Source organism: Haliotis asinina, chromosome 13 (assembly GCF_037392515.1).
Source record: "Haliotis asinina isolate JCU_RB_2024 chromosome 13, JCU_Hal_asi_v2, whole genome shotgun sequence".
Classification (NCBI taxonomy): Eukaryota; Metazoa; Mollusca; class Gastropoda; order Lepetellida; family Haliotidae; genus Haliotis; species Haliotis asinina.
This window is the reverse complement of record NC_090292.1, coordinates 23,887,990-23,902,029: the sequence shown is the minus strand read 5'-3', so window position 1 is coordinate 23,902,029 and position 14,040 is coordinate 23,887,990.

The following is a 14,040-nucleotide window of genomic DNA, read 5'->3' as shown; positions in this document are numbered from 1 at the left end:
ACCGTCCTTAGAACCATCTGTAAATAAGGGTTTATGATTGCTATATTTAGTTTTTAATTGATTATTTTCTTGTTTATATCGTAATTCATTCGTTTCTGATTTTTTAAATGAAGTTAATGTTAGGACGACTTGTGGTCTTACCAGTTGCCAAGGAGGAGAAGAAAGAAGACGGGAAAGCGATATACTTTCCAGCTTAATGCAGGCAGAAGAAAGAAAGGGTTTAATTCTGTGCTCTAAAGCGGATTGAACACACAGTTATAGGCAGGGTTAGATTCATTAGAATATAATTTAGTAATGTGTTGTAAGGATAATTTTATAGACGTTGTGGAAGGGATGGTTCATCAGCCTGAACGTAGAGACTACCAATAGGTGAAGTTCTAAAAGACCCAAGGCAAAGTCTTAAGAAGTTTAAAGTTGCTTTGGCAGGCTCCAGCATATACGATGGAGCCATAATCAAGTTTTGAGCATTTAGCTTGAAGCGATTTAATGTGCGGTAAAAAAGGTAAATGAGAATTGAAAATTAAAGCCAAGGACTTGGCCTCCTTTACAACTTTGGTGGGAGTGCTATTTAAAGATAGTTCAAGGTCCTTATGCGGCTTATAATTTCTACAAAGGTATATACAATTAGTTTCGGATTTAGAAAATTTAAAGCCGTTTTCAAGACACCATGTATTTTGTTTATTTAAGCACAACTGTAGTTGGCGTTCAATAGTATGCATATTTTTACCACGACAAGAAATATTAAAATCATCCACAAACAGTGATCCGTAAATGGAATCGTTTAAAACTTTGGATAAACTGTTGATCTTAATACTAAATAATGTGACAGACAAAATACTGCCTTTTGGAACACCCTGATCCTGATTGTAATGATCAGACAGGGTAGAACCCAAGCGGACTTGAAATTGCCTGTCATTTAAAAAGTTGGCTATAAATTGAGGCAAACGGCCTCGCAAACTGAAGCAATGCAATTCTTTTAAAATGCCATCTTTCCAGGTTGTGTCATATGCATTTTCAAGATAAAAAAAGATAGACAGAACATGTTGTTTATTACTCAGCGCGTTTTTTACAAAGGATTCTAAACGCACTTCTGTTTTTACGGAAACAACACTGTAGGAGCCTTAGGAGCTGATAATGTATACCATCACTGCCTGAAGGAGGATCGTGAGCCTGGTCAAGCGCACTATGAAGCTCATGCATCGAAAATGTTTCATTGTAATCTTGACCATTATCTGAATTGACATTAATATTTTTCTTTTTTTCCATTTTTTTTTATATTTTTCAAATTCGGATATATAATTGGATGAGGAAGAATTGTTTGGCTAGCGTTTCACCTAATTTATTAGCAATATCTGATTTATTGGTTAATAATTGATTCCCATCTTTGAGATTTAGAGCCCTTACCTTTGAGTTTCTGGATCATATTCCATACCTTTGATACTGGTGTGCGCGAAATGATTTTTCATGCATAGTTCCTCCTAGAGTGGCGTTTATTTTGCTTGAACATTTGAAATTTTAAATTTGCCCAAATTATGGACCATGGGATATCGACGGAAAAACATTTCAGCTTTCCTCCGTGCCTTCCTAGCCTTTTTGCATTTATTGTTAAACCATGGTTTATACACATGTGGAATTGCAGAGGACTTCAGGATACACTCATCAACTATGTTATTATTCATCTGAAAATACATTGTATGGCATCAGGTATATCAGGATCAGTTCAGGTTTGAGTTTGTCAGTACATAGACTTTTAGCCTTTTCAAAATTCCACCTTGATGATGGAGGAGCATCTGACGGAGCAATAACTTTGAGAATGGTTGGAAAATGATCACTGCCACACAGGGTATTGTGGACTGACCATTCAAACTGATTCAGAAGATCCGGGTCTATCATTGACAGATCAAGGGATGAGTAAGTACCTGTACCGGGATGTAAATACGTGTTGGAAGTATCATTAAAGAGGCATATGTCATTGTTGGAAAGAAAATCTTCAAGTACTTTCCCCTTATTATTAGTGTGTGCACTTCCCCAAAGAGGGGTGTGTCCATTCAAATCACCCATGATGATACAGGGCTTGGGAAGTTGATCATACAACACCTGAAGATCAGCATGCTGAAGAGATGAAGAGGGAAGAACATAAAGTGAACATGATGTAAGAACAGTGTGCAAAGTTACTCGGACAGCAACAGCTTGGTGGGGGTATTCAGAGAAACAGGGCTGTGAATAGTACCTTGTCTCACCAGAATCGAAGAACCTCCTGTTGCTTTAACACCCGGGGGTGAGAAGAAATTGTATGAACTGTACTGTCTTAAGTTTCTCAGTATTTGGTAAATATGTCTCCTGTAAACATAACGCTGAAGGTTTTTAAATCCTGTATAAGCTATGGTAAATCATTTAAATTATTCCGCAGTCCTCTGCAATTCCACTGAGTGATATGTGAGTCATTCATGGGGGCTTAATTTGAGATCGGGATTAAGGTGTGCTATCCCTCACAATGTGCGAGGGACCATCTCCATGTCAAGAGGTTCAAACGAATTATGAACCTCAACAGTATTTGGAAGTGAAGAAGGTACCTCCAAGTGCTGGAGGGACCTGGTTTTTCTTCCCATTTGTGTCTTTTCTTTTCTGGATAACTGGGCTGTGCCCTGAACTGCCTTGTTGGATGTATTTCTGGCATAATATCAGTTTGAGATGCTGATGTTGAAGTTTTAGCATCAAGCTGAGGATTTGGAGCTACAGTGTCCAGTGTAACCTGTTGTTTGAACCAGGAAAGTGTTGTTTGGCAAGCTACAGATACTGTCACTGGAGCTGGTGTAGATTGTTGAGTTGAACTGCTGAGCAAGTTTTAGTTGACAAAGAAGATACAGATGCTTGTGACATCAATAACTTTTTAGCCTCATGATATGAAATGTTGTGTTTGCACTTAAGTTGAAGAATTTTTTATTTATCTGCACATCATTTGGAATAGGCCAGATAGTTTACAGTTTGCGCACTTAAATGTTTCTGTAGCGCATGTGGAACTGTCATGAGTATAACTGCAACGAGAGCACACAGCGTTGTGATTGCAGTTCTTTGGTCCATGGCCAAACTTTTGACACCTGTAACATCTGAGACGCGTTCATACTTGTTGGCAATTTTGGAAGGGAAAAGACCCGTGAAGGTCCCGGGGTAGAATAGGCCTTCAGCAACCCATGCTTGCCATAAAATGTGACTATGCTTGTCGTAAGAGGCGACTAACTGGATCGAGTGGTCAGACTAGCTGACTTGGTTGACACATGTCATCGGTTCCCCATCGATGCCAGATCGATGCTCATGTTATTGATCACTGGATTGTCTGGTCCAGACTCGATTATTTGCAGACCGTCGCCATATAGCTGGAATATTGCTAAGTGCGACGTAAAACTAAACTCACTCACTCACTCATTGGAAGGGAAAACATGAAGAGATAGGTGTTAGTCAGGATAATATTGTCATTTCGCTTTTTAGTGAAACGTTTCACATCAGTCACTCATTGACTCTTCATTTCAGCAACAATGTCCTTTTCACTCATGTCAGATAGACATTGAGCACGATCTCGTACGATTCCTTTAAATGAATTCAGTGCTTTGTGTTCTGAAACGAAAACCTCAATGGTGGCAAACTGTTTAATCGACAAAAGGTTCAAATATTGCTGTTTACGTAAACTGTCTACTAGCGAAGAGCCGGAGAGAAGGCGAGTAACATTTTTCACTTCAGTATTCGTATACCAAAGTGCATGCCAGGGAGGATGAGTCCAGTGACAAGAAATTGGAAACATAACGAATTTGGAAGTCAACTTCACCAGATTGGCCCATGAGCCACAGCCTTCTGGCATAGGACTATAGGCAGTTAACCATATTAATAATTTGAACAATGGAAGAGGCAAACACCGAAAACGACGAAAATGTGCACAGAGTATTAGCTATGCACATGGCATTGTGTGACCAGCCGATTGGTTGAACCGGGCCAGTTCTACCACCTGGGCACCCATGAAGAGCAACCTCCTCGTGGTGGGTGCTAGGTAAAGCTAAGTGATCTTCTTCTGTGTGGACCCGGGACAGAATGTGTCCATATTACCCCATTGCTTGTCGTAAGAGGCGACTAAATTGGGCAACCTGTTGGCCGTGGGTTGCGTCCCGTGTCGGTGGAGGATGGGATCCTGGTGGTTGAGGGCATTTGGGCTTTTAACTGCGTTCCATTGCCCAACACACCACTTTGGCCCTTACTTCACCTAGATGGGTGGTTGAATGGGCCCGATTCAACCAATCGGCTGGTCATGCCAAGCCCTGTGCATGGACTGTATATGTGTTATTGCACAAATATGATTTGGAATTGTTTTAAATTTTGGCCTTGGCACTACTGCTTATCTGTAACGTTTTGATTGTGAATTCTAATATGAACTTTGCCTAGAGACTTATGCCAGAAGGCGATGGCTCATGGGCCAATCTGGTAGTTCAATTATTTATAGTTCTTCTACTGGAGTATATCATCCGGGTATCCTTGGTGCTGCAAGTTGGAGGCCCGCTTGCTTTAGCATTGTCCTTGTGATACTCCGTTGTGGGTGGGGAGCTCGGATGATGAACCATATGACACCAACCATGGCTTATGAAGTACCCAACAAAAAAGCAAAACGTCCACTTGAAATTGATCCTGTTGATACTGACCACAGACCATATCTATCGAATGAGTATTGGCCACGTTTCCTTGTTATTGAGACTCCCGACAAGACAACATTAAAGCTGAACCCTTTCGCAGTATCCAAGGGTATTCAAGGTATTGCTGGGGATGTTACATTTGATGCTTACGTTTGGGTGCGCTACTAGTTGAGTGGGACAAGAAACAACAAGCATCCAATCTGATGAGTATTGAATCTTTTGTGGGCATTCCGGTCATAGTCTCTACTCACAAGACCTTGAACACTAGTAAAGATATCAGACATCGTGATCGATTGTTTGCTGATATGTCCGAATTTGACATTGCATCAGAAATGAAAAATCAAGGTGTGCTGTATATAAAGCACTTTTCAAACCGAAAAAAACAATGAAACATTCCAAACCAATACGTTTCTGTTTTCTTTTTTTATGTCCAAATGCTCCTAAATCAGTGAAGGCAGGTTACTGTAACATACACGTTGATACCTACATCCCCAACCCGCTCAGGTGTTGTAAATGCCAGGAATGTGGATACTGTGTGAATACTTGCACATTGTCTGTTCTCTGTGCTCACTGTGGTGAGAAAACACACACAACTGAAGAATGTGACAGAGATTTAAAAAAAATGTGCTAACTGCTCAGACGACCATTCTTCGAAACTGTCCTATTTGGAAAGAGCATATGGAGATAAACAGAATAAAGTTTACTCAAAATATCTCCTTTCTGAGGCAAAAAAAAAAATACTGGTAAAGAGGTCTGATCCTCCAGAAAGTTATGCAACAGTAGCAAAAACATCATCGGAGTCTACCTCTAAAAAAACAAAATCATCAACAGGCTGCCAGACTACCTTGACTTACCTTGGTAAATTGCAGTTATCCACAGCTTGTGTACCCTCCCATATCATCTCAGACTGAGGAATCACTTCCTAGTACATCAAAGTCTTCTTCTGATCACAAATCATCGTCATCTCAGTCACACTCGAAGTCTCAATGGCACCCGTGAACGGCCACTTCCTCGTGGTGGGTGCTGGGTAAAGCCAAGAGCTGCTGAAATCCCCGTGTGGACCCGCGTCAACTAGGTTCATAGCACCCCATTGCTGGTCGCAAGGAGCGGCCGAATGGGGCAACCCGTTTGCCGTTGGTTGCGTCCCGTGTCGGTGGAGGACGGTAGTCTGGTGGTTGAGGGCAATAGGAGCCTGAACCGTGTTCTTGTTGCCCAACACACCACTTTGGCCCTTACTTCACCAAGACGGGTGGAAGAATCGGCCCGATTTTATCAATCGGCTGGTCACGCGAAGCCTTGTGTATGGACTTGCACAATGTCATTACACAAATGTAATTTGAAAAAAGGTTTACTTTTGGACTTTTGAACTTTGCCTAGAGTCTTATGCCCAGAAGGCGGTGGCTCATGGGCCAATCTGGTAGAATTGTTAATCTTTTTAATGTTTCTGCTGGAGTATATCATCCGGGTATCCTTGGTGCTGCAAGTTGGAGACCCACTTGTATTTAGCATTGTCCTTGTGATACTCCGTGGTGGGTGGGGAGCTCGGATGATGAACCATATAACCAACAAACACGGAATACGAAACCCCTTCCAAAAAACCCAAACGTCCACTGGATAATGAAGATAAGCAAAGACCATTAAAGTCTGCAGAACTTTGGCCAGGATTTTTTGTGCTTGACACAGTTGACAAAACACCTCTCAAACTTAACCCTTTTGCCATATCTAAGGGTATTGTAGGCATAGCTGCTGAAGTAAAAAACGTCCGAAGATTACGATCAGGTTCTTTGCTGATAGAATGCAACAGGAAACAGCAATCTACCAACCTTCTGTCAACAGTTTCATTTGTCGGCGTTCCTGTTTCAGTTACAGCACATAGAACGCTCAATACCAGTAAAAGAATTGTACGAGACAGGGATCAGTTGTTTGCTGATATGACGGAAGCTGACATAGTGTTTGAAATGAAGATATCAAGACGTTATGTTTGTTAAACGGTTCTCAACACGAAAGAACTCACAGACACAACCAACTAACACGTACCTTTTTTTCATTTTCAACGCCGACTGCTCCGACATCAATCAAAGCAGGTTACAGCAATATCAAAGTTGACACTTTTATTCCAAACCCATTAAGGTCTTTCAAATGTCAAAGATTTGGCCATGACGTCAATACATGCACAAGACCTGTCACATGTGCTCATTGCGGTGAACAAACTCATACAACGGAAGACTGTGACAATGATGCTAAAAAATGTACCAACTGTTCAGGGAGTCACCCATCATACTCCAAAGACTGTCCTGTCTGGAAACACCACATGAAAATAAATAGATTTAAATTTTCCAGAAACATCAGTTTTTCTGAAGCAAAGAAACTTGTTCAGTCTGAGGAAGGCAGGAAACTCATGCGTCTGTCCTCCAGACAACCCCTGAAATAACCACCAAAGTCACAACATTATCTGGTGACTGCCAGACAGACTTGGCATGGTTGAACTCTGAAGCACCTCAAATATATATTTAAATGAACAGTCAACTCACACATCTGATTCTCGCTCTGACATACAGACTCTTTCTCAAGGTCAATCATCATCTCTCACTCAGAAGTCTCAAGCACAAAGACCACAAATATCTCAAAGAAATGTGAAACAAAGCAGATCAAGAACTGAATCTTCGAAAGGACATCAAAGTGATAGGATTTCAAAGGGGTCTGATAATTCGATCCAACTATTTAATAGGTTTGGATCTCTTGAAAGAATGGATGTGGCTGAAACCATCCAGCCACGGGCGCATAGCGTATCGCCCTCTAGAAAGGTACGGGGTAGATCCCCAGTCATACCTCCCAAAAGATAGATTCTCAAAACAATATTATACAGTGGAATTGCCGAGGACTGAAGACCAACTTTAACGACTTAATGATATTGGTCCAGGACATTAGTCCATCAGCATTCTGTCTTCAAGAAACATATTTAAAGCAGACAGATAATTTCAGCTTGCGTCACTTCAATGCATACCATTCGTTTTCTCCTCCGGGTGATAGGGCCACGGGAGGATCATCCATCCTTGTGAGACATAATGTACTCCAAAGCCCGGTTATCCTTAAAACTAATCTTCAAGCTGTTGCAGTACGACTTACTTTGCATGTTACTTTTACTCTCTGCTCTCTACATATTCCACCATCTTCAGCTCTTCAGCAGGCTGATATTCAAACCCTTTACAATCAACTCCCGAAACCCTGTATTAATATGGGTGATTTTAATGGCCACAACCCACTCTGGGGTGGTACAGATATTAATGCTAAAGGGAAAGTACTGGAAGAGTTTATAACAAGCAATGATTTATGCATATATAATGATTGTTCAAATACCTATTTACACCCTGGCACAGGAACCTATTCAGCTGTTGATTTGTCACTTACTGATTCTGGTCTATTGAGTGAGTTTGAATGGTTGGTCCACGACGATCTTTGTGGAAGTGACCATTTCCCAACAATCTTAAAACCCCTGAACCCATCTGTTGTCCCTCCATCATCTAGATGGAATTTTAAAAAGGCCAACTGGAGCTTATATGAAACTCTCTGCATTGACAAACTTAAACCTCAACTTCTCATTGATGTTCCTGATGCTATTAAATGTTTTTTTCTGATAAACTGAACGACATAGCTGATCAGTGTATCCCAAAGCCCACAGTAATTCCGCACATACGAAAACCATGGTTTAATGCTGAATACAAACAGGCCCGCAAGGCACAGAAAAAAGCCGAACATTATTTCCATCGTCATCCTATGGCCCATAACTTCAACAAATATAAAATCTTAAACGCTAAAGCGCGGCGTACTTTTAAACAAAATAAACGTCAGTCTTGGCAAAACTATGTATCTAAAATAAATGCACGCACACCGATTTCTAAAGTATGGAATATGATCCGAAAAAACAAAGGTAAGGGCTCTAGATCTAGCATTCACCGTCTCAAAGATGGAGACCAGTTATTAACTAATACATCTGATATTGCTAATAAACTTGGTGAAAAACTGGCACAACATTCTTCTTCCACACATTATGTACCTGAGTACAACAACAGCAATAAAAGAAAACTATAAATTTCACTTCAGATAACGGGAAGATTATAACGAGGTATTTTCAATTCATGAACTCCATACTGCTCTTGACCAGGCCCACGATACTGCTTCAGGAGCTGATAACATACATTATCAACTTCAGAAGCACTTACCAGAATCTTGTTTAGAAACCCTTTTAAATATTTTTGATGATATTTGGACGTCGGGGAAATTTCCGTCATCATGGCGAGATGCTATAGTAGTCCCAATACCTAAACCTGGACGTGACCATAGGCATCCTTCAAATGATCGCCCAATTTCTCTCACAAGCTGCGTTTGCAAGACCATGGAACGCATGTTAAACAATAGACTACTTTGGTACTTAGAATTCAATAACCTCATAACAGATATTCAGTGTGGCTTTCGTAAAAACAGAAGTACCATTGATCACTTAGTGCGTTGAGAATCTTTTGTCAAAAAAACGCTATAATTAATAAACAACATGCAGTGTCTATCTTTTTTTATTTAGAAAACGTGTATGACACTACATGGAAATACGGCATTTTAAATGATTTACTTGACTTTGGATTGCGAGACCGACTGCCTCTATTTTTATCCAATTTTTTGAATCACAGGCAATTTTAAGTCCGAGTGGGTTCTACCCTGTCTGATCATTATAATCAGGATCAAGGTGTTCCACAAGAGAGCATTTTGTCTGTTACTTTATTTAGCGTTAAAATCAACAGTTTTATGCAAAGTTTTAAATGATTCGATTGACGGATCACTTTTTGTGGATGATCTTAATATCTCTTGCCGTGGTAAAAATATGAATACTATTGAGAGGCAACTGCAGTTGTATTTAAACAAAATTAAGAAATGGTGTCTTGAGAACGGTTTCAGATTTTCTCAATCAAAAACTACTTGTATACATTTCTGTAGACGATATAAACCACATAAAGACACCGAACTGTTTCTAAATGGCACTGCTATTAAAGTGGTAAAAGAGGCCAAGTTCTTGGGATTGATTTTTGACTCGCAGTGAACGTTTCTCCCCCATATCAAATCCCTTAAAGCTAAATGCCTGAAGGCACTTGACCTGTTGAAAGTCATTTCTAATTGTAAGTGGGGAGGGGATCAAGCTACCCTCCTACAACTTTCTCAATCATTGGTCCGTTCGAAACTTGATTACAGTTGCATCGTATACGGTGGAGCCTGCAAAAGCAACCTTAAACTCCTTGATTCTGTATACCACCAAGGTTTGAGACTTTGTCTTGGGTCTTTCCGAACTTCACCTATTGACAGTCTTTACGGTAAAGCCGATGAACCATCTCTTACATAACGTCGTATAAAATTATCCTTACAATACATTACTAAATTATACTCTAATGCTTCTAATCCTGCATATAACGGTGTCTTCAACCCACCTTATGAAGATTTGTATGACAAGAGGTCTTCTCTTGTTCCACCTTTAGGGCACAACCCTTTCTTTCTTCAGCCAGCATTGAACTGGAAAACATAGCTCCCTCCCGTCTCCTTTCTTCTCCTTCTTGGTAATTGGTTAGGCAACAAGTCGACCTAACATTAACTTCTTTTAAAAACTCAGAAACTAATGAATTACAACATAAACAAGAATATAATCAATTAAAAACTAAATATAGCAATTACAAACCTTTATTTACAGATGGATCCAAGGACGGTGGCGTAGTGGCTTGTGCAACTGTCATTGGATCCAGAACAATGTCTTCTAGAATTCCAGATAACAGCTCTATTTTTACAGCAGAAGGTAACGCCATACTAACAGCTCTCAGGTATACTCAAAGACACCCTAAACGTAAACAATACTTAGTCTATTCCGAGTCTCTTTATTGCCTTCAGGCTATTAAAAATATTTCTTGTAAACATCCACTTTTAATTGAAATTATTGAATTGTATAATGATCTTGCTACTGGCCAATACCACATCGTCTTCTGTTGGTTACCCCGCCACGTAGGCATTTCAGGGAATACACTGGCTGATCTTGCTACCGAGGCAGCACTCAACAAATCTGTGAATCCATATTATTCTGTATTCAGACTACAAAGATACAATTAGATCTTATATTCGTGATCTAATGCAGAAGAAGTGGGACACTCAAGTAGGTATCAATAAATTACATGAAATAAAACCGTATATTGGTTACACCTACTTGGGTTGTCAGTCCAAATTTGAGGAGGTCATTATGCGACGATGTTGCATTGCCCATACGCGGTATACACATGAGTACTTAAAAGGTGAGGATCCTCCGTTTTGCATCCCTTGTGATGAAAGAATTACAGTCAAGCATGTTTTGCTTGACTGTGTTGAATATTCCATCACAAGGGATAACTATTTTACATCACGAAGTATGAAGGATCTTTTTAGTAATGTTAGTTGTCATTTAATCATTGCGTTTTTAAAAGAATTAGATCTGTTCCAGTAAATAGATAAACATTTTGTGGCTAATCTTGCATACAGTCGCCAGCAGCTGAGGGATGATGTAAATACAGCTAGGGACCTTGCAGGTAGCAGAGGTACTGTAAGTCCCCATGGCCCCTAGTATGGTGATCTACCCTCTGTTGTTGGCGATCTATGGCCAAATAGTGTACTGTCCAAATAATGATACTATTACTTTTTTGAGTTTCCACACTAGTCTTTATAATAGCTGTGATAGTCTAGTGGTTTTACTGTCATTCGTCGACAGGTTCTTCATAATATACATATATATTCTTTTTGTTACGTATGTTCTCGTCACGATATGGCTGCAATATTGCCGATGTGACGTTAAATATTAAGTCACTCACTCAAAGTCTCAATCGACAGCTGATAGTCAGCAAACTGTTCACAGTAAACCGAAGCCTAAACCTGATGCTTCAAAACAACGTAGCAGACCTCCTAAAGGATCACAAAATAAAATCAACTGTTTAATAAACATGGGTCTCTTGAAGACATGAACGTTCCTGAAAACGTCCATTCTAGGGCACATAGCTTGTCGCCCTCCAAAAGAGTGCGGTGTCGATCCCCAATAAATCCCCCCGAAAGATAGTTTATTTCAATAATATTGTACAGTGGAACTGCGGAGGACTGAGGACTAATTTGCATGAATTACAGTGATAAGTCCACGATTTTCCAAATTCAGCGTTATGTGTCCAAGAGACATATTTAAAACAAACAGTTACATTTGACCTTCGTCATTTTAATGCATATCATTGTTTTTTCCCTCCGGGTGATAGGGCCACTGGTGGATCATCCGTTTTATTCAGACGAAACGTTATTCAAAGACCTGTTTCACTTATTACAAATATGCAGGCTGTTGCAATGAGAATTACTTTACATATAGCGGATACGCTATGCTCTCTTTATACTAGTGTTACTACAAACACTAAAGGTAAGTTGTTGGAGGACTTTTCTTCTGACAATGATTTATGTATTTATAATGATGGTTCCAACACATATTTACACCCTGGTGCAGGGACCTATTCTGCTCTCGATCTGTCACTCACAAATTCAGAACTACTTAATGAATTTGAATGGTCAGTCCACAATGACCTGTGTGAAAGTGACCATTTTCCGACTATGCTAAAATATGTAACTCCATCTGATGTTCCTCCATCGTCAAGGCGAAATTTTAAAAAGGCTAACTGGGCTTTATATGAAACACTGTGTGTGGAGAAAGTTAAACCTCAACGTTTTGTTGACGTTCCTGATGCTATTAAATGTTTTTCTGATGAACTTAATTCCATAGTTGATGAGTGTATACCAAAAAAGCTGAACATTCTTTCCGTCGCCATCCTGTGGTGCATACTTTAAATAAATTTAAGATTTTAGATGCTAAAGTACGGCGTACTTTTAAACAGAACAACCGCCAAACTGGGCAATATTATGTATCCAAAATAAATTCTCGGACACCCATGTCCAAGGTATGGAACATGGTCCAGAAAATTAAGGGTAAAGGTACTAAAACTATTGTCCATCATCTTGAACATGGAGATCAGTTACTTACTGATGAATCAGATATTGCGAATAAACTGGGTGAAACCCTCGCTAAACACTCTTCTTCTAATCATGTACCTAAGTTACAGCAGTATCAAAGACAAGGAAAAAGAACTCTTAATTTGAATTCAGATAATGGGGAAGATGATAATGAAACATTTTCTATTCATGAACTCCACAGTCCTCTTGATCAAGCTCATGACACTGCTAAAGGAGCTGATAACATACATTATCAACTCCTGAAGCACTTACCAGAATCTTGTTAAGAGACACTCTTATCAATTTTTGATGATATTTGGACTTCCGGGACATTTCCTTCTTCATGGCTTGATGCTATAGTAGTACCAATACCTAAACCTGGATGTGATCATACGGATCCATCCAATTATCGTCCGTTTACCTTAACTAGCTGTGTTTGCAAGACCATGAAACGTTTGATAAATAATCGACTTGTTCCGTACTTGGAAACCAATAACCTTATAACAGATATACGATGTGGTTTCCGTAAGAACAGAAGTACTATCGATCACTTAGTGCGTTTGGAATCATTTGTGAAAAACGCGCTGATTAAAAACCAACACGCTGTGTCTATCTTTTTTGATCTTGAAATAGCATATGACACAACCTGGAAATATGGCATTTCAAGAGATTTACATGATTTCCGTTTGCGAGGTCGTTTGCCTGAATTCATAGCCAAGTTTTTAAATAATAGACAATTTCAAGTCCGCGTGGGTTCTATCCTGTTTGGTCATTACAATCAGGATCAGGGTGTTCCACATGGCAGTATTTTGGCAGTGACACTTTCAGTATAAAGATAAATATTTTCTCTAAAGTTTTAAACGATTCTATTGATGGATCGTTATTTGTGGATGATTTTTATATTTCTTGTCGTGGGAAAAAGATGCATACTATTGAACGACAACTGCAGTTGTGTTTAAACAAAATAGATAAATGGTGTCTGGAAAATGGCTTTAAATTTTCTAAATAAAAAACCAATGGTATACACTTTTGCCGTAAATGTAAACCTCATAAAGACCTGGAACTATTTCTACCTGGTACCCCCAACAGAATCGTCAAGGACGCTAAGTTCTTGCGACTTATTTTTTATTAACATTTGACCTTTTTGTCCCATATTACATCCCTAAAAGCCAAATGCTTGAAGGCGCTCGATTTATTAAAGTTTGTTTCTAATTCAAAGAGGGATCAAGCTACCTTCACTTATACAGTTCACTCGTCTGCTCAAAACATGATTATGGTTCCATCGAATGGTGAAACTATTAGATTCTGTCCATCACCAACGTCTAAGACTTTG